This window comes from Lottia gigantea, assembly GCF_000327385.1.
Source record: "Lottia gigantea unplaced genomic scaffold LOTGIsca_56, whole genome shotgun sequence".
Taxonomy (NCBI): domain Eukaryota; kingdom Metazoa; phylum Mollusca; class Gastropoda; family Lottiidae; genus Lottia; species Lottia gigantea.
Window position 1 is genome coordinate 899,479 of NW_008709919.1, and position 14,197 is coordinate 913,675.

The following is a 14,197-nucleotide window of genomic DNA, read 5'->3' on the forward strand; positions in this document are numbered from 1 at the left end:
ATTCGAAATCACGTTCTAACTGGCTGGTTCATAAATCATGTCTGCATGCCTGGTTTTTAGTCATGTTTGTCTGTCTGGTTCATAATCATGTTTGTCTGATTGGTTCATAATCATTTTTGTCTGCCTGGTTCATAATCATGTTTGACTGGTTCATAATAATGTTTGTCTGATTGGTTCATAATCATGCTTGTCTGCCTGGTTCCTGATTATGTTTGACTGGTTTATAATCATGTTTAACAGCTTCATAATCATGTTTGTGTGCCTGATTCATGATCATGTTAGTCTGCCTGGTTCATAATCATAATTGTCTGACTGCTTCATAATCATGATTCTCTGCCTGGGTTTAAATCACGTTTCTCTTTCTAGTTCATAATCACGTTTCTCTGTCTCATTCATAATCATGATTCTCTGCCTGGTGGTTCTAAATCATATTTACCAATTACCTTTTACAAAGGTGTAAAAGTCTTCAACATGCAAACCTTTGATCTAATCTTAGTGGTCTCTTAATAGAGTTTCTACTTTATTTTAAACTGTATCCACATGGAATTTTACACTATGTGTGGTAATCAGAGTGAAAGAAAACAGACTTGTACTTTCTATTTAATTAACTGGAAACAGAATCTACCTATTAGATCTTAATTAGACAAACATGCATTGTCAACCCTATCTTCCCAATGTCAAGCTATCACAAACTTTGTCTTTATACCTTGAAATGCATTTAAGCCAGTTTTCTTGTATTACAGAATGATGCAGTGATTTGATTTGATTAAACCACAGCAAATACAGCCAATCAAGAGTCTTTGAAAGACAGACTGTAAACATTATGGCTTATTGATTGCCTATCAAGGACTCTGATATGGTGTTTTCGTTGGCGTACAATTCAACCAAATCGCTGCATTTACACACTTTCATGACACAAGAAAGGTGGCTGTTGCAGTCAAGGTATATCTTAATAGTCTGACATTGTGAAGTAGAGTCTACATCTACATGAATCTCAAAGGGTTGAAAAAGTGAAGGCATCATCTCCAACCTATGTTCCTTGAATGCCAGGACACCAAGCAATCTTCTAAAATCTTGAAATATCTAGATATCATATTTGTAAGCTTATATGTTGCAATAGGCTTAAAGTAATATTAATAAAAACAATCTTATTGCCAAGAATGGTGCGATGGAACCATAAAATCAACATGTATTGTCTGTTTAAGTTTCATTATCGGAAACCAATACTCATATTTTAATATCAAAATCAAGTATTGAATTCTTCACAGACTCTGGTCTGATAATAAAATGAAAATTGATTCTTTCTCTTGTCTTATCTATTTCTATTCTAGAAGATATTCTTTATGAGAGTTTAAAAACCTTCTCAATCTGTTTTATATTGCCTGGTTATTTCGATCACGCTATAAGACAAAGATTAGATTCTTATTTTGATAACTTTATATCTGATCTGTCGCCTGCTTAATTTACTGGTATTTGTCACAGATTGCTTGGTAAGTCATTGAACTCATCTCTATTCAAGCAAAAGTAGTGCAGATTTTATCAGCTGATAAATCTCATTCACCAGTGAGCTTATATCTTATTTTTTTTAGCATGGCATAAGGGAGTATATCTCTGTGACACCTCCAAAACTAGTACATAGTATTACCATGTTTCACTTCAGCAGGTAAACCTCACATTAGAGCAAAGGTAATACATATTCATGATGTCAACTGATTTTCTAAATGACCAATCCATGTGCTTCTAGAACGTCAGTTTTCAGGCTTGTTTCTTAACACAGCCTTAGGAACGGAAATCATCATAGCCCGGTCATAAGCTTAAATATATGAAATCATTTTTATAGGTTGTCTCTCATTTGAAACTTTTCAAAAAAAGTAAACCATGTTACAAAGCTATTTCACAATCAGGCATGTGGTTTAAACAAAAATATAAAACAATTTAATTGCATATATATATATATAAAAACTCTCTGAATCTCATTCTTAAAAGTGATACACATAGCTTACATTGAGCTCTTAAATCTGTTCTGAAATCTATTAAACATTTAGAGGATTTCCAAATGATTTTAACATTATTGCTAACAAAGTTCTCTGAATATATATCATTATTGGAATGGTGCCAAGTCTACTGAGAATATTGTCATATAATTAGTTTTAGGTGTGTCAATTAGGCATGTAATTAAAAGGAAAGTCATGAAGCAAAAATAATCATTTAGAAAATTACTAAATGAAGCACTACATTAACGAAAACTGCTTTCCTGTTTTTAGATTTTAAGACAATTTTATAATTTTCATCTATGAAGAGTAAATAATAGAGTGATGTCAATAAACAATACATAAAGAGTTAGTGATGTTCATAATCAATCAATAGGATATCCAATCTTAAAACTTACAACTTTAAGCTATGATAAAGTGATGTCAATAGTCAATCTAGAGATTTTTCATCTAGGGTGATGTCAATAACCAATCCATGAATAGTTAGTAATCAATAAATAGACTTAAAACTTTTATCAATGAGAAGTAATTGATAAAGTGATGCTAATATCCCATCTTAAAACTTATAAATCATATCTATAAAGAATAGAAAATTGATAAAGTGATGTCAATAGCCAATCTAGAGACTTAAATCTATGAGGAGTAATTAATAGAATTATGTCATTAAACGATCCATGAAGTGATGTCCATAATCAATCAATAGCCTTGATATCTTTAAAGTAGTTGGTAAAGTGATGTTAATATCCAATATTAAAACTTATGACTTGTATCCATGAAGAAAAGTAATTGATAGTTGATGTCATCTAGAGACCATTCATCAATGAAGACTGAAGAGTGATTAATAGGGTAATGAAGAGATATATAAGAAAGATAAGCTATATCGATAAAGTGATGTCAATATCCAATCTAGAGACTTATAACTTTTATCAATTATGAAGAATAGTAATTGATAAAGTGATGTCAGTAACCAATCTAGAGACTTATAACATTTATCAATTATGAAGAATAGTAATTGATAAAGTGATGCAGTAACTAATCTGTAGATTGATAAATTTGATCAATTATGAAGAATAGTAATTGATAAAGTGATGTCAGTAACTAATCTGCAGACTGATAAATTTTATCAATTATGAAGAATAGTAATTGATAAAGTGATGCAATAACTAATCTGTAGACTGATAAATTTTATCAATTATGAAGAATAGTAATTGATAACGTGATGTCAGTAACTAATCTGTAGTCTGATAAATTTTATCAATTATGAAGAATAGTAATTGATAAACTGATGCAGTAACTAATCTATAGACTGATAAATATTATTAATTATGAAGAATAGTAATTGATAAACTGATGCAGTAATCTGCAGACTGATAAATTTGATCAATTATGAAGTTCTAATAGTAATTGGTATAGTGATGTCAGTATCATACCAGACAGAATGCCTCAATTATTAATAATGGTTTAGAAGAAATAGATTGGTTTGTCTGCTAGAAATAGCTATGTTTATGTCTAATGACCCTGAAGACCATTAATCTTCCGTAGAATACATTGGAAATCTGAGTGGTGGTCCAACAAGAGCATTAACCATCAACTAGTAAAAACATAGATCCGTGATAGGAGACCAGAAAGAATTAAAATCTATAGTTGTGATTTGTAAGTCTAGCATTCAGCCACAAAGAAAAGTGGTAAGATTGAAGCCTTATATAATTCTACTCTATCATGATTTGATTTGATAGTAATTTTTCGAACATTAACACTTTCTCAAACATTAACACTTTCTCAAACACTTTCTCAAACATTAAAACTTTCTCAAACATTAACACTTTCTCAAACATTAACACTTTCTCGCACTTTAACACTTTCTCAAACATTAACACTTTCTCGCACTTTAACACTTTCTCAAACATTAAAACTTTCTTGCACTTTAAGACTTTTTCAAACATTAACACTTTCTCATACTTTTAACACTTTCTCATACTTTTACACTTACTTGCACATCAACACTTTTTCACTTACTTTTAACAATTTCTCATACTTTCACACTTTCTCTTACTTTTAACACTTTCTCATATTTTCACACTTTCTTGCACATAACACTTTCTCTTACTTTTATCACTTTCTCATACTTTCACCTTTTCTTGCACATTTACACTTTCTTGCACATCAACACTTTCTTTTATATTAACACTTTCTTTTACATTAACACTTTCATTTACATTAACACTTTTTCATACTTTAACACTTTCTCATACTTACACACTTTCTTGCACATTAACACTTCCTTGCACATTAACACATTCTTGCACATTAACACTTTCTTGCACATCAACACGTTCTTGTACGTTAACACTTTCATGTACATTAACACTTTCTCATACTTTCACATTTTCTTGCACATTAACACTTTATCGTACATTAACACTTTCTCATACATTGACACTTTCTCATACATTAACACTTTCTTATACATTAACACTTTCTCAAACATTTACACTTGCTCATACTTAAACACTTTGCACCAGGATGACCTTCGTGTCTGATAGGGGTGGGCAATATAACGGTATCACATTACCATAAATTCTTGTATAGCCAGAAAATCTATATATCCTATCAGTTGAATATCACCATATTGTGATGTATGTATAATATCATAATATATAATCAAATTTTTGATCAGAAAAAATCATCTACACAATTTTAACAAAGAAGTTGACACTTGAAACAGATGTTCATGATATTATATTATTGTTGGTATTTCTTGTAATCAAAATTTGTTTAAAGAACAAAACAACAATTTGTTTCAATGATAGCTTGCCAGGCAAGGTAATATACGCCCACTGACAGCTTTGATTTTAAATAAAAATATTTGACAGTACAGTTACAATTACCGGTATGAAATATTCAACCTTCAGACATACACTTCTTTTGAGGCAATACTGAATAATGTTATCAAAATCTGTCAAAAATTGGGCGTTCTGGATTGTTTTCAAGAACAAAGGCAATAACTCATACTAAATATTTTTCAATTTTTCTGATTTTCTATAGGGTTTATCCTTGAGTGATTAGAAACACTCACACCAAGTTTCGTCAAAATCTGTCAAGAATCGTGTCTTCTAGAGTGTTTACTAGCTAAAATTGAACACATTTTCAAGAACAAGGGCAATAACTCATACTAAATATTTTTTGATTTTTCTGATTTTCAAAAGGGTTGATTCTTGGGTGATTACAAACAACCATACTGTCATCAAAATCAGTCAAGAATTGTGGACGGACGGACGTGGGTGACGACAATATACGCCCCCCATTTCATGTGGGCGTATAAAAACCAGTAAAAACCATTCTTTACCCTTTCAACCCTAGAGACACGTTTACTGGACACATAATTATGCAATACATAACCAAGCAGCTGGAAAACCGTCAATCATACAGCGTTAAAGGCATATGCTTTTTTTAGATTGGTGCTCAAGGCATATGACATTTTATTTTATTTACTCTCAGTGTTCAAAGGGTTAAGACAATACCACAATATATATCAATACTTATATCATGATAATGATATCACTGGATAATTACGCAATATAATTTGTTTACTAGACATGTAATTATGCAATATATAACCCAGCTGGAAAACCGTCAATCAAACAGCTTTAAGGTCATACCCTTCATATTGCTTGGTGTTCAAGGTATATGACATTTTATTTCATTTACACTCAGTGTTCAAAGGGTTAAGGCAATATCACAATATGAACTTATATCATGATAGTGATTAATATTATGATATCAATTTCAACCAATATCTCCCAGCCCTATAGTACCAGACACACAATCAAATCATAAAATACAATCTCTCTTGAGAAGCAGTAGATAAATTCTTGTATTTATACAATTCTTGACAATGGAAAACCAAGTCGTACTAATTACTCTATTTATCATGTGTAGGTTTGACAGTAATAACTCCTAAGAAATACGACTGACTTCTCATAATGATATTACTACTAATAAGTCTGTAGAAATAGCTGTTATTATACCATAGTGAAATGAAAGGTGGTTATCAACTGATGCTGCAACATCTCTCACACTGATGGTGCCATGGGCAGCCACCCCAGATAGATTAGTTGTAGTAAAATTAAAACTAATGTCTTTAATTGGTCATCGATATTCCACTGAAAAATTTACCAATCTAGACCATTGTGAACAAAACTCTCAAGAGAGTCAAATTATATGAGACCATCATCAAATTATGCAACAATTTTAAAACAAATTTTATGCCCCTCAATTTTTCAATACAAAATCCACGCCCATCTCGAAAAAATTACTCATTAAATACCTTGTGCCTATATTACCGTGACCAAAATACCTTGCACCCGTTTTACTGTGACCAAAATACCTTGTGCCCGTTTTATTGTGACCAAAATACCTTGTGCCCGTATTACTGTGACCAAAATACCTTGTGCCCGTAAGTGATTCATTTCATAAAATAGTCAATATCAATTGGAGAACCTCTGGTGAAAACTTCCAAAACTTTTTGTCACTTTGGATAATGTGCAACTCTAGTTTGGCAAGCCCTATGTCTCTATCTACTTATGTAAAGCATTTGCTTTCTTCTGCCACCGGTATTTATTTTTTTCATTTGCAATAGGTGGGCCATTGGTAAATAGTATAAATGTACAGTCAGATAATCAAATAACAGAGGCTTATATATTAATATTAACAGAAGAATTTCAATAATGAATATCTTGAAAGCACTCTGTTCATTTGTTTTGATGAAGCTTATATATAATTTCATTGTTTTGAGAATTTACTCAATGTGATCCATCAGGACCTTACATGAAAAAGAAGAATCTTAATTCACTATCCTGCATCATCAAACCTGTAAAATGTCCAAACAAGTATTGATATAACTGGAAGGTCCAATTACTATAAATAGTCATGTAAGTGTAACATGTAATGTCAGTAGTACAAACTGGTCAAGATGACCAACTTCTTTACCTGATTGGTAAACCATTTGCTTTCTTCTGCTACCGATATTTTTTTTTTTTCAAAATGGAGTATAAGGATCAATTTATGATTCAACATTTATTTCATTCATATGTAAATTTATTGACAAAAGCTTGTAGAATAGAAGCCAGAAATAGTCCACCTAAATTTCTATTTCCCTTTATTTCACATTAGTATTTTAGACTCTATGAGTAAATAATTCCATAGCTTCATAAATAACTTCATATTGGATTAAGCGGATTTAAGTACAAGAGAAAATTTGATCAATAAAATGTAAATGTTCGATTATAGACTGACTGGACCTAATAGTTATAAACTCAATGCATTCATTGGAGGCCGAAGGGACAGGTTGACAAAGACTAAAGAGTTCCCTACAAGTAGGGTAAAACTAACCTGTCTCACGACGGTCTAAACCCAGCTAACGTCCCCTGTTGTTCAGTGAACAGATTGTAGAGAAATATATCAAGTCTTTATGAGGCCGAACACCAAACTAGCTAAAACTGTTTAAAAAGTTTTATAATTATTCATTATTCATCAATATCAATGAAATAATTCAATTTTAGTAATTAAATAATATAATCATATAGACTAGGGATCATTATTAAAGTGGCATTCTGCTTTTTTGTAAAATCCTTTCATTATCAAAAGCCTTGTAAATTATACCTGAAAATATTTGTAAAATATGCTATTCATATCTGAGTAATTCCGTTACTTTCAGGTGTAATTCCGTTACTATGGGAAATTTAATCTAAATGAAAAACTATTTTTAAGCATCTCACAAATCTCTTACTTTATATTAGCATCTGAATAATTCACAATATTTCATAACAGAATGGACATTACTGCTTCACATACTTCAAAAAATTAGATACTTTTGTAAAGTGGTGAAAAACTCTGATATTTTTTATGTAATTCCGTTACTGACACATATTACTCCTGTGTTGCAAATCCAATATGCATAACTAAATCGTTCTAGAAATTCATTAATTGCATAACCATCCTCGGTCATAAAACAGCTATTTTTGTTGATCAAATGACTTCTCAAAACCTACAGCATTTAATCAAACAGACCCTAGTGGCTCTGATTGTAATTCCGTTACCGTGGAATTGCCCATCTATATATCTTCTTGATCAAACTAATTTTTTTTGAAAGGGTTAATCAAAACCAAAGAGTACTAATTGTTTATTAAGACATGTTTCTCTACGAATAGGCGTTTATTTTACTCAAATCCATTCCGTATTTTGTTAACCATTTCCAAAAAGCATAACAAAATTAACAACGTACCGTAATGTTTTTAAATATTTTTGGCGTTAAAAATAAAAGTTAAAACCTTCAGTTGTTACGTTAAAGCTTTCCTTAGATTCTGACGTATAGTTTTCACAAATTTGAGCAAAAAAAATTTAGATCTACAAAAAAAGCGGAATATCCCTTTAAATACTTGAACTTAATATTTCAATTTCAGCAATACCAGATTTATATAAGATGTCACAGATTGTCTGATTATTAAAAAAAAATAGTCAAGCTCCATGACCTTTAATTAGATTCAAAATCTCATTATGGAGTGACTTGACATATTTCTTTTCGAGGTCTTTCAAAACTCATTTTAAGTGAAATTTGAAATGGTTTGTCATTTAAACTAACAAGATCTAAGTCTAGAACTCATGAAAATAGTCTTCAGAAGCACTAAAATATGTATGGAAATCGCATGACTTTTAAAAACATACATCAAACAAGATATTTACTCACTATTTCTACATGTTTTCTGTATATATCACAGAGTATTTTGTCATTTTAACATTCAAACACAGATAATTCTGAACACAAATGGATTTGAAGGCTCAAATTTTTATAGTGAGCTGTGAACACTATTACTGATTGGCTTAGATAAAAAATTCCTGTTTCTGATTGGTCAAAAAAAAAATGGTGAATCTGTTCCTTTAAACTAGTTTTCTAAAGACTTGTAACTAAGTGATTTTACTGGGTCCTAAGAAATTGTACAGTTACCAGTCTATTTGGTGACTGTTTAATCTGAATCTTTGTGTCCGTGACATATGCACGAGATGATAATTTGATTTAGTGTACCAGTAAAAAGTCTTCCTGAAGTGATTTGATGGGTTATTACCAAACTCATGGGAAAGATCAGCTATAAGAAATATCTGAAAAGTTTTGTCTCTTTGAGATCCTCATCAAAATCACTCTGGTCCACCCTCTATAGTTGGGCACCCTCTCTTCCACTTAACTGAACCCCTATCTATCTGTGCCAAAAGGGGCAAAAAAAATCACATTGTACCAGCTTTCCGAGACTGAGGGGTACAAACAGGGGGCAGACTGACTCAATACGGGGACAACTGCTGAGGTTGAATTCAAATTTTGGCTACTCTGTGGTAGTGTCATAGTTGCAAGCCTCTCATAGAGCGACTTGGAGGGTTCTCTCAAGAAAATTTTAGAAAAAATGAATTGGTGGTGCAAACCACTGTACACCTACTGGCGCACCACTGTATTGGAATAATATAAATTAGTACTTACCACTAATGTATAATTTAATGGCAGTCCAATGGCTGCAAGCCACACCTGAAAAATAATTAAAATATGTTACCAAAATAATATGGATAATGTAGGACTTTGCAGAATTGATAACCGATGTAGCAAAAGTTGAGTTTTCCCTGCCTTATTAGCACTACATTTTACTGTTAAATATTTGTACTTGGAACTGGATTCAAGAGCTCAAAGGTTATATATGCAATCGCGCATACAGTTTTTTGAGGTCTTATGCTTGATAAACCAATGTGAGTGGATAGGAAACATTTGAAATGCTGAAATTTGTTTAATTGATCAAATTTTTAATTCGTCAAAGAAGTAGTGGAAAAACAATCCACTGCAGAATGAAATGGCTCCCAGATAGATGACAATCAGTATACAACAAGCGTATCTGATTATATTATAACAAATTTGTTTCATATTTGGGTGGGCCATTGGTAATTAATATAAATAGAGTTTCTTTACATAAACAGTCAGATATCAAATAACAGAAGCTTGTATATTCATATTTACAGAACTATTTCAATAGTGAGTATCTTGAAAGCACTCTGTTCTCTGCGCTGTTCTCAAGTATGGGTGCATAGCAGTATATAATTCTGTCATTTTTCGGTCCATAATTAGTATACTAAGTCTAGCTTGCTTCTTGATCACTTTATGGACAAATCTCTAAAGGGTTGTACCAAGGCAAAGGTGATCCCCATTCCATTTTGATGATAATTTCATTGTTTTGGTCAATCTGACCGATTTCAACCACCCGACACTACATCTTGAAGAAGGGCCCTTTTAAGTGTCTTGAATCATCAAACGCTTCAGATAGACACAGGAAGACCTTTCAGATGTCCAAACAAGTATTGATATAACTGGCTAATCCAATTACTATAGTCATGGATCCTGTACATGTCAAGGAACAGTATAACTGGTTAAGAACCATCTTCTTCACCTTATTACCTTTCATACATACCGGTAACGAATATCATATTTCCATTGACTAGCACACCATAATACCGGTACTTCCTTTTCATGTGGTAGTGTAGGCCTACACTATTACTACAATGCCAAACACGGGAATTTCATCATATACAAACTACATACTGTATGAACATATTGTTAGACATAAACGTCAAACCACTTACCTGCCGGTATAAACAATTGATTCCGTAAAAAGCGTCATCAATTCTGGTAAAGAAAATTCGCTTTTTATCCCCATGAAAGGGACGTTCGAGAGTTAAATTGACTGTATACTCAGGCCTCTCATACAGTCAGTAATAAACACTAGGATTCTATTAGTAACTCGCGCTTTGCCAAGCCGAGTCTTTCTACAAGAGAGTCGTAGTGAGTCGACCGGCTATATATTGAACGATATCCTTCCTTTTGGCGCGCGCGGTTTAGGCCACGGTAAAACTATGATTTGATTAGTGCCTGTGTAAAATGGCTATGGAATGTAACAGTGAATACTAATTGTTGTATTCATGCTGAGCCACACGTCCCGAGTTTATTACATCAGTCAAGTTTACTCAAACCAGACAGAGCAAGTTGTAAGAAGTCCAAGTTTGACCTTGATGAACTCATCTTAATAACTTGTGGTGGAATGGTGGATGATGGACAGATCGGTGGTGGTACCGGTACAAGTTTTTGTAAAATCGGAGTGTTTGCCAAAATTGGTGCCGCAGAAGGGAAGGGGTGCAATACCTGACCCTTGTCTTACATCCAACGCAAATGGTTGGGATAGATTTTTATAGGGCTCATATAGCCTACTATGTATAGAAATTATATGGGTCGGACGATTGATCAGTAAAAGACCGACGCCTTCTTGGGTCAGTTAGAAGTATTACGAATTGTGTGTCTTTGTGTGCTCCCACCTTCAGTTCAGCAAAAAAAACTATATTCGACTAACGAGTTTTTTTTTTTGGCAAAACATGTTATAGACGCCGTTCATTTAGTCCCCATTGGTCGTCTAAGAATGTATTGACGTCAATGAATAAGAATTGTCGATAGGGTATGAAATTGAGGATATACTTTAAAAGCTTGTAGGTAATATGATTTGTATTGTTACCAAAGCTAATGATTACATATTTCATAACAAAACTACGATTAACAAGTGGTCTACAATGTGCCTTCACCGCGAAAATATGAATTGAACAAACGGGCAAAACAAAGTTGTTCCTGTTTGAATCTATAATAATAGGCGATCAGATAAACAATAGGAAGTAATCCTGTCAAGTGGCACTTGAACTCATTATTATGGTCATATTTATTACACAACAATTTTTTTGTCGCCGAGCGCTTTCCCCATTAGACCAGAAATAGAAGCACTTGTCTTTGAGTTTCTTCTCCTTTTGGATTTAAAATTATTCCATGGTGATCGCTTTTTTTCCCCTTTTGGGCCACATTTTATTCCATGTTGGCCGTTTTTTCCCCTTTTTGACCACAAATTATTCCATGGTGATCGATTCTATGCCCCTTTTTAACCACAAATTATTCCACGATGATCGGTTCTGTCCCTCTTTTAGACCACAAATTAATCCATGGTGATGGTTTCTGCCCCCCTTTACAACCACACATTATTCCATGGTAATCGGTTTTGTCCCCCCTTTTTAAACACACATTATTCCACGATGATCGGTTCTGTCCCTCTTTTAACCACAAATTATTCCATGGTGATGGTTTCTGTCCCCCATTTTAACCACAAATTATTCCATGGTGACGGTTTCTGCCCCCCTTTTTAACCACAAATTATTCCATGGTGATCGATTATTTCCTTGTTTGACGAGAAATTATTTCATGGTGATGGGTCCTTCCGAAAGTACAACAGAATCTTTTGCTAGTTATCCCTTCTGGGATAGAAATTATTGTACCTGGCGATCAGAAATTTCAATATTGAACGAGTGATTGTTCCATGTAATCAATTCTTCTTCTTAAAGACCACAAATTATTCCATGGCGTATTGGTCAACAACAGTTGTTTTGATATAATACAGCCACCCATTGAATTAGAATTATATAACAATCGGTTGGATTGATATGATACTATCGACTGAGTTGATAAGATACCACTACCAGTTGGCTTAAAATGTTACAACTATCAGTAAGATTGATATGATACGACTATCAGTGGGATTGATATGATACAACTATTAGTGGGATTGATATGATACAACTGTCGGTGGGATTGATATGATACAACTATCAGTTGGATCGATATGATACAACTATCAGTGGGGTATATATATCTATATCGGATGGATTGGTACGAAACCAATGCCAGCTGAATCGATAATACAACTATAATCAGTGGGATTGATATGACACAACTCTCCGTGGTATCGATGTGATAAAACGTGGGATTGATGAGATACAACTATCAGTGGGATGGATATGATACAACTATCAGTATGATTTATGTGATGCAACTACCAGTGTGATTGATATGATACAACTATAAGTATGATTGAGGTGATACAACTATCAGTGGGATTGATTTGATACAACTATCGGTATGATTGAGGTGATAAAACTATCAGTATAATTGAGGTGATAAAACTATCAGTATGATTGAGGTGATACAACTATCAGTATGATTGAGGTGATACAACTATCAGTATGATTGATATGACACAACTATCAGTATGATTGAGGTGATACAATTATCAGTGGGATTTGATTGAAATGATACAACTATAAGTATGATTGAGGTGATACAACTATCAGTGGGATTGATTTGATACAACTATCGTATGATTGAGGTGATAAAACTATCAGTATAATTGATACGATACAACTATCAGTATGATTGAGGTGATACAACTATCAGTATGATTGATACGATACAACTATCAGTGGGATTGATATGACACAACTATCAGTATGATTGAGGTGATACAACTATCAGTGGGATTTGATTGAAATGATACAACTATAAGTATGATTGAGGTGATACACCTATCGGTATGATTGAGGTGATACAACTATCAGTGGGAAACTAATCACACGAATTGATACAGACGACTTAATTGTGATACGACTAATTGATAATACAAAACTGTATGGTTGAGGTGATACAACTATCATTGGGATTGATATGATACAACTACCAGTGTGATTGATACAGACGACTTGTTTGTGATACGACTAATTGATAATACAAAAAATGTACCCGCCCAAGATGCTAACAAGCAATTTCCGTACTTCTATTTCAACTCAATGAAATATTATTACTCCTTAGGAACCATCCTAAGTTTGTACAGAGATCAAAAAATCAAAAATGAAAAAGTGTTCGACAAAAATGAGAGACCGAAGAGTAAGCACTTGATAATTGATATGGACGGACGCAACAAAGTTATTGCGTATTGTTGGTTTAAATGGTTTCCATGACATAAACATGTAAATACCTTCGAAAAGCATTGATAACTATCTCCAAATAACTACTTGTCGTTTAGAAACATACACAATAATAAAAGGAGTTACGTGATTATAGGACACGTAGACCAATTTGAACAAAATATTTTTAACGTTTTCCTTGAGAATTGTTATCTTAAGTAAATACAAGTAGTGAGAAATATGTCAAGTGCAATTTGTTTGTTAAAAGTCGGTGATAAATGGCATATGTTGCACATTTCTGCATCACCTGGGACTCTTAATATAAAGACACCGAAAAAATTTGACAAATGAAA

At 32.9% G+C, this 14,197-nt stretch overlaps 1 protein-coding gene across 1 annotated transcript in view; it reads right to left on the minus strand.

Moving 5' to 3' along the window:
- The window catches only part of LOTGIDRAFT_234854 (hypothetical protein), a 38,380-nt gene extending 27,551 nt beyond the window's left edge, over nucleotides 1–10,829 (minus strand). Inside the window, exons 1-2 of the mRNA XM_009063202.1 lie at nucleotides 10,662–10,829; nucleotides 9,517–9,561 (exon numbers count right to left, since the gene is read on the minus strand). The gene's annotated coding sequence lies outside the window, so the exon portion shown is untranslated. The remainder of the gene's footprint in view (nucleotides 1–9,516; nucleotides 9,562–10,661) is intronic.
- Nucleotides 10,830–14,197: the final 3,368 nt, after the last annotated feature.